Raw genomic sequence first — 14,094 nt, 5'->3', positions numbered from 1 at the left:
ATCAAACCCACATCCTCATGAATACAAGTCTATCAGGTTCGTTACTGCTGAGCCACAACAGAAACTCCCGAGAGTATTTTTTTCGATTACCAGGAATATTGCAAAAAAGAGAACTGCTTTAGTCTAATTCAATAACTTAGAATAAAGTCAGTCATGTCAAAATATCACATAGTTGGAGTTCCCTGGTGGCATAACGGTTACAGATCCAGTGTTGTCACCATTGTAGCTTGTATTGCTGCTGTGGCAAGACTGGATCCCTGGCCCAGGAACTGCCATATGTCTTGGTTATGGCCAAAAAAAAAGAAAAACATTCTGGTTCATCAGGTTGGAAAATAAAAGTACTAAGCAACATCGAATGTCATATATGCATCCTGCTTATGGGTATTTAGTATTTCACCCTAAAATTTCTAATCAATCATTTCATTCATACAGTTTAAATTTATTGAGCACATAGTATATTTTTTAAATGTTGCTGAATACCACAAAGAATTTTAATATAAAATTACCACTTTCTAAAAAAAAAAAAAAAAAAAGGGTTCCCTGTCAAAGAAAGAAGGTTCACAGTAAGCATTTCAGTAAAGATACAGGAGAAGTTAGGATTTTGCATCAAAATCAGCAGTACAAACAATAAGTTCTTTCAAAGACAAACAGTTAAGTCCTAAATGTCCGCTCTTATTTGTTTGAGTAGTAGTATTATTTCCACTACTTATTTCACTCATAATAAAAGAATGTAATGTGGTCAGGAGCAGTGGAAACATTTCAGGGAGATGAGAGTGAAGATGATTCTGAGGGAGAAATATAAGAAATGCACAGCTCTGGAGAAGAAAACAGCACTGCAGCAAACAGGATGTACGAGAAACAAAGGGTTACCCTCGCATACAAACATGCCAAGAGATGGCGAAGAGTCTGAGCTACTAGAATGCGTGGTTAGTAAGGTTAGTACAATAGAATCTGCTATCCCAACTGATGAGGCTGGAGCACTTGCAGAAAACAGGAATCCACTTGAGGTTTCCAAACAGAAGAGATGAGGAAAACTAAACTAAAGGTGGTGTTATTACGTACATTGAAGAAAAGAGAAAAATGAAGAATGTGATATATTTCAAAGAAAATCAAACACATTCCAATTCTGATCATAAGAGAACAACAACAACAACAAATCAGATATCTTACCCGTTCAGATAAAAGGAAGGAACTGCTGACAGACATTTGTGAGACATTAATGATACTGGATTACTTAGGTATTTATGCGCCACTATATCTTTCTCTAGTTCGAACGGGAGTTTGACTATTAATATTTTATGTATCTGCTTCCAAATTTAAATTCCTTCCTGAACAGTGTTTTCCTTACGGTCATTCATATTGATATTCTCAGGACCAAATACAGTACCCATAAATGAGTGGGTTACTGCTTAGTAAATATTTGTTGAGTGGACTTATTGAAGTGATTGTAATCTAGTGAATAAGCTTCTGAAGTTTATTGAAGAAACAAAAATATAGAGTTGATCAGTTAACTAAACTAGCTTACCTGACACCCCTTTGTTTCTGAACTGCCTGCCCATTTTTAGAGCTTTTTTTCCTCAGCCCTATTTCTCCTGAATCCATTCTAACTCTTCAGTTCTTAGACCAGCAGCCTTTTGTGAAGTTTTCCAAAGTAACTTAAAAGTGAGCCTTCCAAAATGATCCCAGATCTTCGTAGTCCCACCGGGAATTCACTCAGCACTTGGTCAAAAACTCCATTAACGATCCAACTAATACATTCTGATCGATGGAAGTTAGTAGTTCAAACAGTGGCCAGGAAGACCCCGGCACAGCACACCTTGAAGTAAAGATTTCAAGCCAGAGCTTCAGAGAATGACGTGGCAGGCCTCAAATTTAAGCACTAAAGGTCCACCTAAAATTTCATTTGCCAGCACCTACCTCCTGGTAACCACTCAACAGTCCCAGGTGCTCTCCATCCAAATGGAATTTGTTTTTAAAGTAGGAACACTCCAAAATCAGGTCACTTTTAGGCAGGGATCAGCCCTCTCTGTGTCCTCTAAGACTGTAGCCAGAAACCCTGAAGTGTGAGCCCAGGTAGTAAAACAAGGTGACCGGAGAATCGGTATTAATAAGGCCAGGAAGGTAAAGGTCCCTTTAGGCATAAGCCACACTGCATTTTTTGCCAGAAAATTTCACACTGTTCTCAAGTTTGAATAGGCCTTGCAAAGAGTTGTGGGCAGAGATCTCCTTGTACTTCCAAAAACAACTCCTGGCAAAACTGCCTCTTTTTTGAGGTTGAATAGGATAAATAAAAAAGAAATGCACACACTTAAAACACACACAGTCTCACACACACACACTCTCAGGATTACGGAAGCATATAAACCACAGTCAAGAGTGGTTTTGGCCAGGTTTTTATCCTCATCTTGGGGTTTACCTATATTGTCTTTATTCCTATGATAATACATACAACTAATACATACAACGTGATCTATTCTACAAAGTTATTGTTTTAAAGGGAATGAAAAGAGAAGTGGATAGACATTAAATGCATAAGACAAGATACTGTAACAGGCAACGGGGTATAATTACTAGACGACACTCCACTCTTCCCCCATAGACCATAGGGTCCCAGCAGACAGCACACAGTGGGCTCTCACATACACCGAATGAAAACTGACATCAAGTTGCCAGTATCTATTGGAAGGCAAGATGTACTTCTTGAACAGGTAAATTCACAGTCATAATACGATTTTTTTTTAAGGATGCAGCCAAACATTTTGGAGTGGAAAAAGAAAAAAAGTGAATTTGATTATGTTGCTCTTGGTTTCATCTTTTTATGAAGCCACTGAATTTTCTGCTCTAAGCCAATGTCTCTCAAATTCTCTGTATATGAGAAGCACAGGGTAAATCGAAGAGTGGCTGCAGAATGTCTGTTGCCTGTGTCACTTCATGAGGTAATCACTGGATACAGAAGCCCTGTCTCTTTTAACAAACTAGGATTTCTACTTATGAAAGCAATTAATATCCAGCAGTAGCAGACTATAAATGTACAGTGTCAGAACTCCTTAATTCCGGTCTGCTATCAGGGAATGCCCCAAGCAATAAGAAGATTGGAAAATATTATTTAAATATAATCATATTTGCATCTCATTTAATTATCAAGCTTACAACTGCTTTCAAAGAAAAAAAATATCCTTTTAAAAGGCATTTTGTCAAAATTCTTCGAGACGGAGTATTAATCTTAGGTACTTCCCTCTCCTAATATTCAACTCTATATATGAATTAGAAAAAGAAAAACAATCTCATTACTGAAAGGATAAAACAATGTTATCTGATTTTTTCTTTTTTTTTTTTTTTCTTCTTTTTAGGGCTGCACCCGAGGCATATGGAAGTTACCAGGCTAAGAGTCGAATTGGAGCTACAGCTGCTGGCCTACCCCACAGCCGAAGCAATGCCAGATCCAAGCCATATCCATGACTGCCGTCACAGCTCATGGCAACGCTGGATCTTTAACCCAATGAGCAAGGCCAGGGATCAAAACCACCTCCTCATGGACACTATATTGGGTTCTTAACCCACTGAGCCACAACAGTAACTCCCAATGTTCTCTGACTTTAAAAAGGTTATCTTTTGGAGTTCCCTTGTGGCACAGTGGGTTAAGGATCCAGCACTGTCACTGCAGCAGCTTAGGTTATTGCTGCAGAGTGGGTTTGATTCCTGGCCCGGGAATTTCCACATGCCTGTAGAAAAAAAGGTTGTCTGATTTCATGATGATGGAAAAGATGCACTTTTCTCTACATCACTGAAGGAAATAAGACCCTCTCCCTGCTTCCTCAGCTCCTCTCCATCCCTGCCTTTAAGAATCTTTGCAACAGTGAAACAATGAGTGAGTTCTAAGCTCTAAAGGGACAGAGTCAAACCTACAATTCAAAATTAACCCCACCCATTTGTTAGAGCACAGAGCAGCAAGGAAACCATAGTGCCAATGAGAAAATACAACAGAGACCAAGTCTCTGGAAAAGGCCTTGGAAATGAACTGTTGATAACAAACCAAGCATATCAAAGAATGTCCACAGTACATGTTCCAAAGGGTTGAACGCAGTACAACTTGACTTCATTGTCCCGACTTCTAAGCACCATAAATGAGGCAGGATGGAGTCTATGTGCAAATGGGGTATGGCTCTCAGTAAAAGGTAAACTGATGTCCTAAAAATCAAGTCTTGGATACTTAAGGTTCAAAGGATAACAATTTAATTTCCACGCACTCTCCCTTATACAGGAGGTAAGTCTCTGAGGTTCTGAGTCCGACAGTGAGATTTATGTATGTAACCAGGTACTTAGGATCAGGCAGTCTTGAGCAATTTGTTTAACTAAACTCAGTATCACTGCCTAAATTGTGGGGTGGGGTACAGTGGGGAACAGTCTGAAGTCATTTGCAGCAAGTGTTCTGTATAACTTAAATATTTTTGAAGAAATATGGTAAAGTGATTATCCTTCTGGAACTAGAGCCACTGACACTGTCACATTAACTCACAGCTTGTTAAATACTGTGCAATCTTTCTATAACATTCTTTGTTTGAGACTAGAATCAGCATATGGGAATTGCTCTTTTCCTGTTAAACTGAAGTCATTACTAACTACTCATCTGTGACATGTACTCTTTCCTGTAACCAGGGATTTTAGCTTCACAAAATTTAGAAACTGCCACATTGTTTCTTGGCATCGCTTTCAAATGTGACATCATTTGAATTTTGGAAAACTCCGTTTCAGCAAAAACACTAGTGGGTGCCAGGTTAAAGATGGCCCAAAAGCAGCAGCAGGGTCTCCATAGGGACCAACTACAGTTCATTCTTTCAAGCTCTACCTTCACATGCCTTTCATTAGCATCACATGGAATTACAATGAGCTCAACAAACGCATTTCCAAAATGGGTTATCAAGTTACGGGAATATAGAAATGGCTTCCAGTTACTGAAGATCTGTATCGAAAAACATACTGATGTGGAGAGGAAAAGTCCCATTTTCAGTTTCCTTAATTTCCAAAGCCTAAGGAATAGGAATATTTTAAGTAGACATATACTTACTAACAAACACTATCTACATAAGTAATAATCCTAATGCAATATAAAATACAAATACAAAATAGATCTAAACTTGATTCATTTATTGCAGAACACAAAATAAATAGGGATGGAAGAGAAGATGGAAGAGAATCAGACTCTTTGAAAGTCTCCTGTGGGAAATACTTGAATGATCTTTAAAATTTCCTCCAGTATTTGAAAACTTGCATATCACAAAGAGAAATTCAAGTCATCTCATCAATATAACTGCAAGCACCTACTCAGAACTTGTGAATTTTTTTATTGCAGATAGAGTTCGACAGCAGCACTTGTCAACACAAATTTAGGATCAGTGCCTCTGAGTAGGGACCTCTTGTCTATCTATCAAACAGAAACCAATTCCAGTGGTTTGCTGTAACTTCCCCTAGAAAATATGCATGGCATCTTATGTGTCACTGTTAAGAAAATGCTTTGAGCTTATAACCTTAAAAAAAAAAAAAAAAAAACTTGTATAATTTTAATCACTTTTGTTATTTTAAGAGATATATTTTATCAGTAAATAGCAGTTTTATCTCTGATGCTAAAAGCATGCTTACTTCAGGGAAAAAAAGAGAGAGAGAGACCCCACACAGAAACACACACACACACACACACACACAGCTTGAAAATTTAGGACATGTGGTTACAAATGCTGCCTCAGAATCACTGTACCATAGAGTACAACCTACAGTGGCTGTGAAATCATGTGACTATTTATTATTCTCCTGTGGAAAAACTCGGTGACCTCAGTAGTAACAAATCATTTTTATTCACAAAGTGTCTATGATCACAAAGCACATATCCTGTATATGGGTGGAAAAAAAGAAAAATTCTGAAATGTCCAGAGAGAATCACAAAATATTATCTGTGAGAAACTACTCCTCAGGAAAGGGTCTGATGCATTCTGACCAAGTTACCGCAACCTATTGACAAATATGACAGTGATTAATTCTGAAGGGGAATTTTCTAAGACTCATTTTGGAGAAGAGGAAGAAATTTCATAAAATTAAGATGAAAAGTAAGCAAGAAGAGGAAATCTCTGGCTCTCAAAAAGTCATGTATTAAAGTTAAGTACAAATGCAATTTAAAATAAAAATGATGGAATAAGGTCATTAATGACCCAAAGAATAAAGCACAGATGGACAATGTGAAAAAATACCCCCAAAATATTTCTTTCAGGAACTTGTATAATTCAGAGTGGCCTCAAACACCAAAGTTTATACAACAGAAATCCAAACAGAAGAACTGATGAATTAAGGCATATATTTTTCCAAGGGAACAATGCCAGTTAGTCTTTTGGAATAAATTAATGCCACTCTTCCCTATAATACCTGACAGCTAGAATTCCACTCAGTATATATCCTAAATAACATTTTTAAAATTAAACATTAAAATAAGGCCTTAGAAATACCATTTATGAACAGTCTAATGAGTACTCCCATAGTTAATGACATATGAAAATTACAAAGATTAGAAACAGAACAATGATTATAATTATTATTATAATAATAAATATTCACACAGCCCTTCGGCATTCACCTAGACTGTTCTACATATATTATTTAAAATGACTCTCTCCCCCAACACCCGACAACCTGAGCCCAAGCAATATTACTCACAGCCTATAGATGTGGAGGCTATAAGCTAGTGATGTTAGAGACTTACTCTGATTCTAATTTTACTCCACCAAAGCCACTCCACGGATAGGAAAGTATAGCTACAACCTATGGCTTTTCCAAACACAGCTGGACATAAGCCTATGCCAGATAATCACATGTCTCTAAAGGCACTGAGATGGCTGAAACTTCTTTTTTTCTAATTTGTGCTATACAGAGCTGGTGAATAAATAAGCTTGGAAAGAGGCCAAAGTTTTCAGAGAATAGAAAAAGGGGGAAAAAACCGAAAAGGTTAAAAAAATATTGTGATGCACGTTTATGACCACTGAAGGAATAAGGACCTCTTAAACTTCAGGAATGGCAGTTCCAACAATAAGAAACGTGTCTGGTGAACTCAGTGGTTCTTATTTGTATATGAGAACCACTGCTCCTGGTGCTGTGACTTCAGTACTTTGTTTCCATAGGGCAGTTATTTAAGAATTTTAAGGACAGGAGAGTACTTACTAATTATTGGTTTAGCATGTGTTGATGTCTTTATCCTAAGATTATCATTTTTGGGGCAACATATTACTTTTAAAAGATGTGCTGTCTTAAATCACTTCACGTTTTAGGAGTCAATGTTTGTTCAAACATCTCTCGTTCTATACTGACTTATGAAATCAGCTTACCATATCAACCTAAACACTCTCCCTACAGAACTCAATATTAGAAGTTAATCTGTTACAAGTTAAAAAGAAGGATCTAAATTTCCTTTTTTAAAAAAAATAATTAATATTAGCTAAGGCATCAATATATTAAGCCAATCATCTACAAGTTAAAATGGTCCCCTCAGTCCAGCTATAGGTCAACTATTTTCTTCATGTCAGGCAGACTGGACAATTCCAGGCAAAAATGAAGCAAGTGGATATAATTATACAAATCAATAAAGTGCAATCCTTACTAAATCTCTCTTGCACTAGGGAATTTAAGACCAGGTCTACTAAAAGTACTGATGAGGCATGATATGGCCTTAATAATATGGGCTTCCAGAAAAGGAACTTAATAGAGAGGATATAAAAAGCATGGCCCTAAAAAGAATTAATTTAAAAATAAACTTGATAATGTGGCAAAGGATAAAATTTAATAGGGATCCATGTAGAGCAACTGTCTCCAAATTTGTAATTTAAGAAAAATACAAAGGCCTCAAACTCCTAGAACACAAAAATAAAATAGAAGCCTCCACCACTCCAAAAAGGCTCATGAAGACTATTAAATGAGAACCTAAACTGTGATTTGGTGCCTACGAATTTCTTGGGTCTATTTTACTCACAGCCTTCTGATGGAGAATACAGGAGATCCAACCCCCCAACTGCTCGAGAAGGTCTGTAAGTACACATATTTCAAAGTATCAGCAACAGGACTGAAGCACCTCCTTGAAAACTAGTATGAGAAAGTATGTTACTAATTGAAAGGCTAATAATACTTTTTCTTTTAATTAATGAAAAAGGAGAACTTCAGTTATCTCCACCGGCGACCTTCTCTCCTTGTCGACTGCATGGGCACGCTGATCACAGGTGAGGCAGAAGATTTCAAGACTGAGGGTTTGAAAACCCGTCCTGGGATCGGCGGGCAGGAGGAAAGGAAACGGGCGCGTCAAATCCAAGAGGGGTAGCCGCAAGCAAAGGAGGCAGCCAGGGGGAAGCCGAGAGGGGGGAAGAGAGTTCGAGGAGAGAGGGAAACTCGTTGGGAAGTAGGGAGATGGCAGGGAGGTGGGAGAGCAGGCGAGGGGTGGGGATCCGGGGAAGCCGGGCGGGCTGGACGCGGGCGCCAGGCAGGCAGGGCGCAGGGAGGGCGATGGGGAGGCGGCGCGGCCGGGAGCTCGGCGCGCACCGGGCAGCCGGGCGAGGAAGCGGGCGGCGAGCGCGGCTGCTTCCGCAGGACTTCCTGCAACAACACGCCCACAGCTCGGCGGGGGCACGCGTGGCGCTGCTGCAGGCCCCGGGACTCAGGCGACAGCGAGCGCCCCCAACACACACAAAGCTCCGGTCTCCGCAGCTTCAAAGTCAGGGCCCCAGACAGCAAGCAGCCTCCTTCCCCGACAGCAGCAACTCAGGCTAGCTTCTTGAGAAACCCTTAAAAGAAAATGGAATCCTATTTCTGTTCCCGATCTGCGCCGGTTCTGATTTTTTAGTCCTCCTTCAAAAAAAAAAAGAGGCAATTTTACTCTTGGCTTTTAGTGCTGGGACTATACTAACCACCAAAACACAGGGGGGCTTGAAAGCTCATTCATAAAATAGAAATTACTTTTTTTATTAATCCAACAGAGACAAATCGGCTAATATTTAGATGAGGAAGGGTTCTATTTGTGTGTATGTTTCACCCAAACCAACCTTTCCTTTTTGTGTCTGTAACACAGAAGCCAAGTCAGAAAGCCAGGCTGTCAAGACCCCATTTGGAGCAGGGGCGGTTACCCAGGAGTGCAAATAATTTAAGAAACACAAAGCCCAGAGGATTACCAGGACAGCACCACAGCTCCACGTCATTCAACAACTTCCCCTTACAAGAGTTTGCTGATCACAGCCTTTTCACTGTAATGGAGCCAAAGAAGAGGCAGTTACTTAGACTAATACAGATTTTTTTTTTAAACAGGAGATTGCAGCTATCTCTGTAGACATGTTGCATGTGAATTATGATAAAAACCAGACTTTAAAATGTCTTATAGATGGCTTTTCTCTCCCCCACAATGAACAAAGGTAGATTAGGGCTTAAGAAAGCCGAAAGGAACAGTACTAATACGACAGTCACCTAGTGTGTGGAACCCCCAGAACATAACAGCATCTCAAAATCCTGCTCACCCCAAAGCAAAATTGCTGACCAAATGTGAGCACTCTCAGCCAGACTGCCTGGGTTCAAATTCTGAAGCCGTGACCGCTCCTTGTTGAAGCTAGAGCAGTTGATTCAACTTCCCTGAGAAATGGGGATGACAAGCCACTCAAGCAGAGTGCTCAACAATTGTGACCCATTATCATCATCTGGAAGTGGCCCCTAATGGAAAACTAACCTGTCGGGAAAACGAACCTGTCCCCTGCAAAACTAGCTCACCTGTGGCCGGTGGTGGCTATCATTTCTTTTCTAGTGATCAGTGCTCGCCAGGCATCCACCAAATCAGCTGTTGCTACAGGTCACTCGCTCATTTCCACGTGAACTGTAAACAGTGGCCAGCCTCTGGACAAAGTTTGCATGCCCTCTGCTCCCTGATTTTCACAAGTGAAAACACAACAACCAACCCATTTAGTCGTGTCCCCTTCCCATCATTAAAGGGCAGCACGCGGCTTTAGCAGACAGGAAACTGGCCCAGTGCACATGCCGTCCAGCTGGCAAATAGAGGCATCTTCAACAAAGTCCACTCCTCCTACATACAGTCTGATAAGGAACATTTTAATGGAGCCAAAACATACATTTCCTTCCTCTATTTCTGTATTTAGCAGACACGAGAGCTGGATAGTCATGTCAGGGATTATGAAACTGCAATAAAGAGATTTCTAAGCCACCAAGACTACCAGAACAGCAGACTAAGTTTCGCCTACTCACTTTCAACCGAAAGTATGCACCCCTTCGGTGGTGGAAAAGTACAGAAGATTTAAAAGCCCCTACTCATTAACTAGAATGTACTCTACAATGCAATGTTTTCTCCTGTCACTTACATAGTTTGTAAATTTCAGGCAGATATTATTTTTAAAACCCCAGCTCTCCCCTCCAAAAGATTTTCAAAGTTGCTAAAAGACATAAGATGACATCAGAAAAGTATGTTTGAAAGATGCAATTAGCTAAGGTTTCTAGGAAGCTTTGGAATGTTTTGTTATAAGGAAGAAATAGATAAATATGAGCCCTGCAAGTAATGAACTGTCCTAGAAGTAAAGAAATTCATCAAATAAATCCTGTCCTTGATTTCTCCTTTATGGCTCCAGGTCCATACAGATTTGGGAATACACAATAAGAGCAAGTCTTAATAATTTCCCAGAGCTGTTTAAAATAATATTTAAGTGCTTAACAGATTCATGTATTAAATCAAAGGGACTTCCCAATTCTCAGATAAAAGAAAGGATTTTTTTTTAAGTTTATTTAAAAAAAAAAAAAAACTACAGAGAGAAGGCCAAAGATACAGTCCTTAAAAAAAAAAAAAAAAAAAAAAAAAGCTTCAAAAATTGTTCCTTGGCTTTTAAGATGAAATCAAAGTGATTAGTAAAAATCAAATATGCAGAGACGTCTCAGTACTCTTGTTTCAACATGAGAAATGTCTAAGCAACTATTATTCAGTTATCACTTTACTGGCCATCTCTCAAGGAGACACAGATATTAAAAAGAGCAAAGAAGGGTTCAATAGCCTTTCACTGCCATAAACCTGAGCTTCCCAAAGCAGCGTTACGGTTCTGCTCAGCTCCCAACAAACCCCATTCACCAGTATCCTTGCTAGATCTTCTGAAGATCTACCTAATCCTTGATCCCTTAGCAGACAAGCGTGGACTACTTAGAGGTAACTTTCATCATGAAGACAACACATAAACCACAAACACCAGAACACAACATTTGGGCTGACAAATACTCAACATGTGGAAGTTAAAACTACACAGTCCTGACTCATGACCTTGAAGCCTAACGCCGTTAGCTCTCATGTTTTAAGGGCCCATAGGTTATCACTTTGCATCTTTGATTCCTTCTTAGTACCTCAACTGCAGTATCAGGAAAGCACAAAAGGGAGGGGGATAGATTTTCATTTTTCTATAGTTGGCAAATGTATTTGGGCTTCCCTTTACCTCAGTTTCATTGACCCCGTCACACCTGGTTCAAGGACATAAAAGAGCAAAAGACAGAATCTGAAAACATTGAAAAATACAACCTAAGTTATAGCCAGCGGTATTACACTTTAGGAACAATACATGAGGGCAGACTTCAAAAAAATGGCTATCAATTACGCAACATCAGATAATCCTTTGCCTCTCTGAAACCTGATAACCCAATTTCAAAATTTTCTCAGCACCTAAAGGTCTTATGCTCTTCTGGCCAAAGCATTCTTTTCCTAAATGCCAATTTAATGCAACACTTTGGAGAAAGCATTGTATCCAAAGCACTTTAAAAAGAACAGAAATAAACTGTGTATGCTCTTACTTTCCTCACACCTGCAATGCCAAGTGGATTCTGGTATGGAATACTAAAGCCATAAATAAGTGAAAGCACAAGGCAGGGATGTTTAAATTCTCAGTGAGTGGAAACGGAAAGGCTTCAGGAAGAAGAAAGACAAAAGTCAACATCCGCACTATAGGTAGAATTCCTACAGTTAAAGCTGGATGAAAGGCATTTCACAGAGGGGAGGACATGAAGGAAAGTAGGTTTGGGAATGATATGGGACTAAGTACTATTTTGAGGATAGAACACCTGCTATCATACAGACAGAACTGGTAAACTGGCAGCAGGGTTTAGGGTCGGGCATGCCAAGCTGATGACGATAAACAGGTTGATAAACAAGTACCTCTGTGTTTGAAGGCCACTTGATGCTGGAATTCAGAGGCCAACTTTGGTCCAGAGAGGAAGTTCTGGAGTGATTTCATTCAGATCAAAAGGTGAAGGCATAGAATCCTTAAGGAAAATTGCAGAGATTAAGAGGAAAGTCAAGGATAGCCTAGAATGAGTGTGATGGGGATGCAGGGCCCCCAGAAGCCAAGCCAAGAGAGATCTTCAAGAGAATGGCTGGCAGCTCCCAACTCGTTTAAGAGGTGCACTCAGATGGAAAGACCATTGGGCTTGGCTTCCACGATGCCAATGCCACCGGTGTCCTCAATACCGCAGTGTCGATGAAGGGAGTCTTGGCAGAGTTCACTAAGTTGAGAAATGGAGATGTACATGCAGAGAGGCCCAGATTCAGGCTTTCGGTATTTCTCCACTCTAAAGTTATTTTTATATTTGCGTAGGTTTACCTTTTATCTGAAAAAGGAGACCAGATTCCATATCTGGCTTAGAAAGGTTCTAATTAATAAATCTTAAAGGGCAACATTTAGACTTTGCGCCATGCCAAATACAAAATGAGATCCATCTGGAAATAAAGAAAAAAGTAGCCTTTTGTTTTGTTTTACCTTGTATTTTTTTCTTAACTGTCAGGGGAACTATATTCATTATTTGCCGACTGTTACCTAAAATCAATCCAATGCCTAAACCATAACCTATTGCTCAGCTTCAGTAACTATATTATTGGTAACACACTTGCAACTGAACTTTTCCTAGATCCTAAGAAAACTCCATAAACAACTGCAACTGGATTATTATCCAAATGAGCAGAAGCTAAATGCTATTTAGCTATCATCTATAAAACATGCAGGATAGTCTTCGTTCACAAATACGTGCCATGAGAACAGGATAAAACAGTTTAAAGAATGTCTGAGAAGACATTTACCACAAGTAACTAAATATATTCAGGGAGAACAGTTTTGATTCAGAGGGAATAAAGTAAAATTAAATGTATACTGATTTATCAGGAAAGCAAATCCCTTAAAAAGTGGAAAGAAAAAACGAAATACAAAAACTCATCTTACTGAAACCTTATCTGGATTTGATCTGAGTTAAAAGCCAACCAAAAAGTACTTTTTGATAAACAAAGCTCAGAATAAGGGCCACTTTAAATTTATTTTGATCTGCAATGCCAAGAGCACAGGATAAGGTTCCAATCTCCTAAAGTCAAAGGAGAAAATGAGATACTAGGAATATAGGGAGAGAATCAAGCAGAAAAACAAATTCCAAAATAACATTAAGAAAACCATTAAGAACAACTAGGGCAAAGTAGGCACTGATGGTGTTTCTTCCAATTAGGTATACATCGTATGCTAAACTGTAATTTATAGTCAGGGCCAAAAAAAAATCAACTGTATAAAGAGCTAATAGCCAGAGGAAGAGGAGGGGAAAGTCCTAAATATTTAACAGATAAGTAATGGAAGTTTTCAGCTTTTCTCTATATAGCATGCTCCCTCCAGGAAAGAGAGTTTATGTAGGATGATCAGCGTAATAGTTGAAACGGTTCCTTCATCCATTCTGGAAGTGCTCTTTAATGTTAAAGATCATTCCATTACTCCCTGATTTAATTATTTCTAACTGGATTGAAGACGATAATGTTCCACAAGCAAACTACATCATTTTAAAAGAATAACCATCCACAACCATTTATAAAGAGTTTTCACCTGAAAGAACCAAAGAAACAAACCCATATGTACAGAGGGAAAAAAAAAAAAAAAAAAAAAAAGACAAGTCTGCCCTTTGGGTAAGAAACAAACAGAAGAAAACCTAGATAAATAAAAAACCTGACCAACCTGTATCTTCACTTTATAACTCAACATGCTGATTTAAGTGCAGACCCTGGACCAAACCAGCCCACTT

General features: G+C 39.1%; 1 protein-coding gene across 12 annotated transcripts in view; it reads right to left on the bottom strand.

Annotated features, from left to right (window-relative positions):
* Window positions 1-14,094, bottom strand: part of TRPS1 (transcriptional repressor GATA binding 1) — a 257,236-nt gene that overhangs the window by 222,417 nt on the left and 20,725 nt on the right. The gene's annotated exons all lie outside the window — the stretch shown is intronic.

The sequence above is a fragment of the Sus scrofa genome, chromosome 4, assembly GCF_000003025.6.
Source record: "Sus scrofa isolate TJ Tabasco breed Duroc chromosome 4, Sscrofa11.1, whole genome shotgun sequence".
NCBI classification, from domain to species: domain Eukaryota; kingdom Metazoa; phylum Chordata; class Mammalia; order Artiodactyla; family Suidae; genus Sus; species Sus scrofa.
This window is presented reverse-complemented; position numbering and strand designations above follow the sequence as displayed.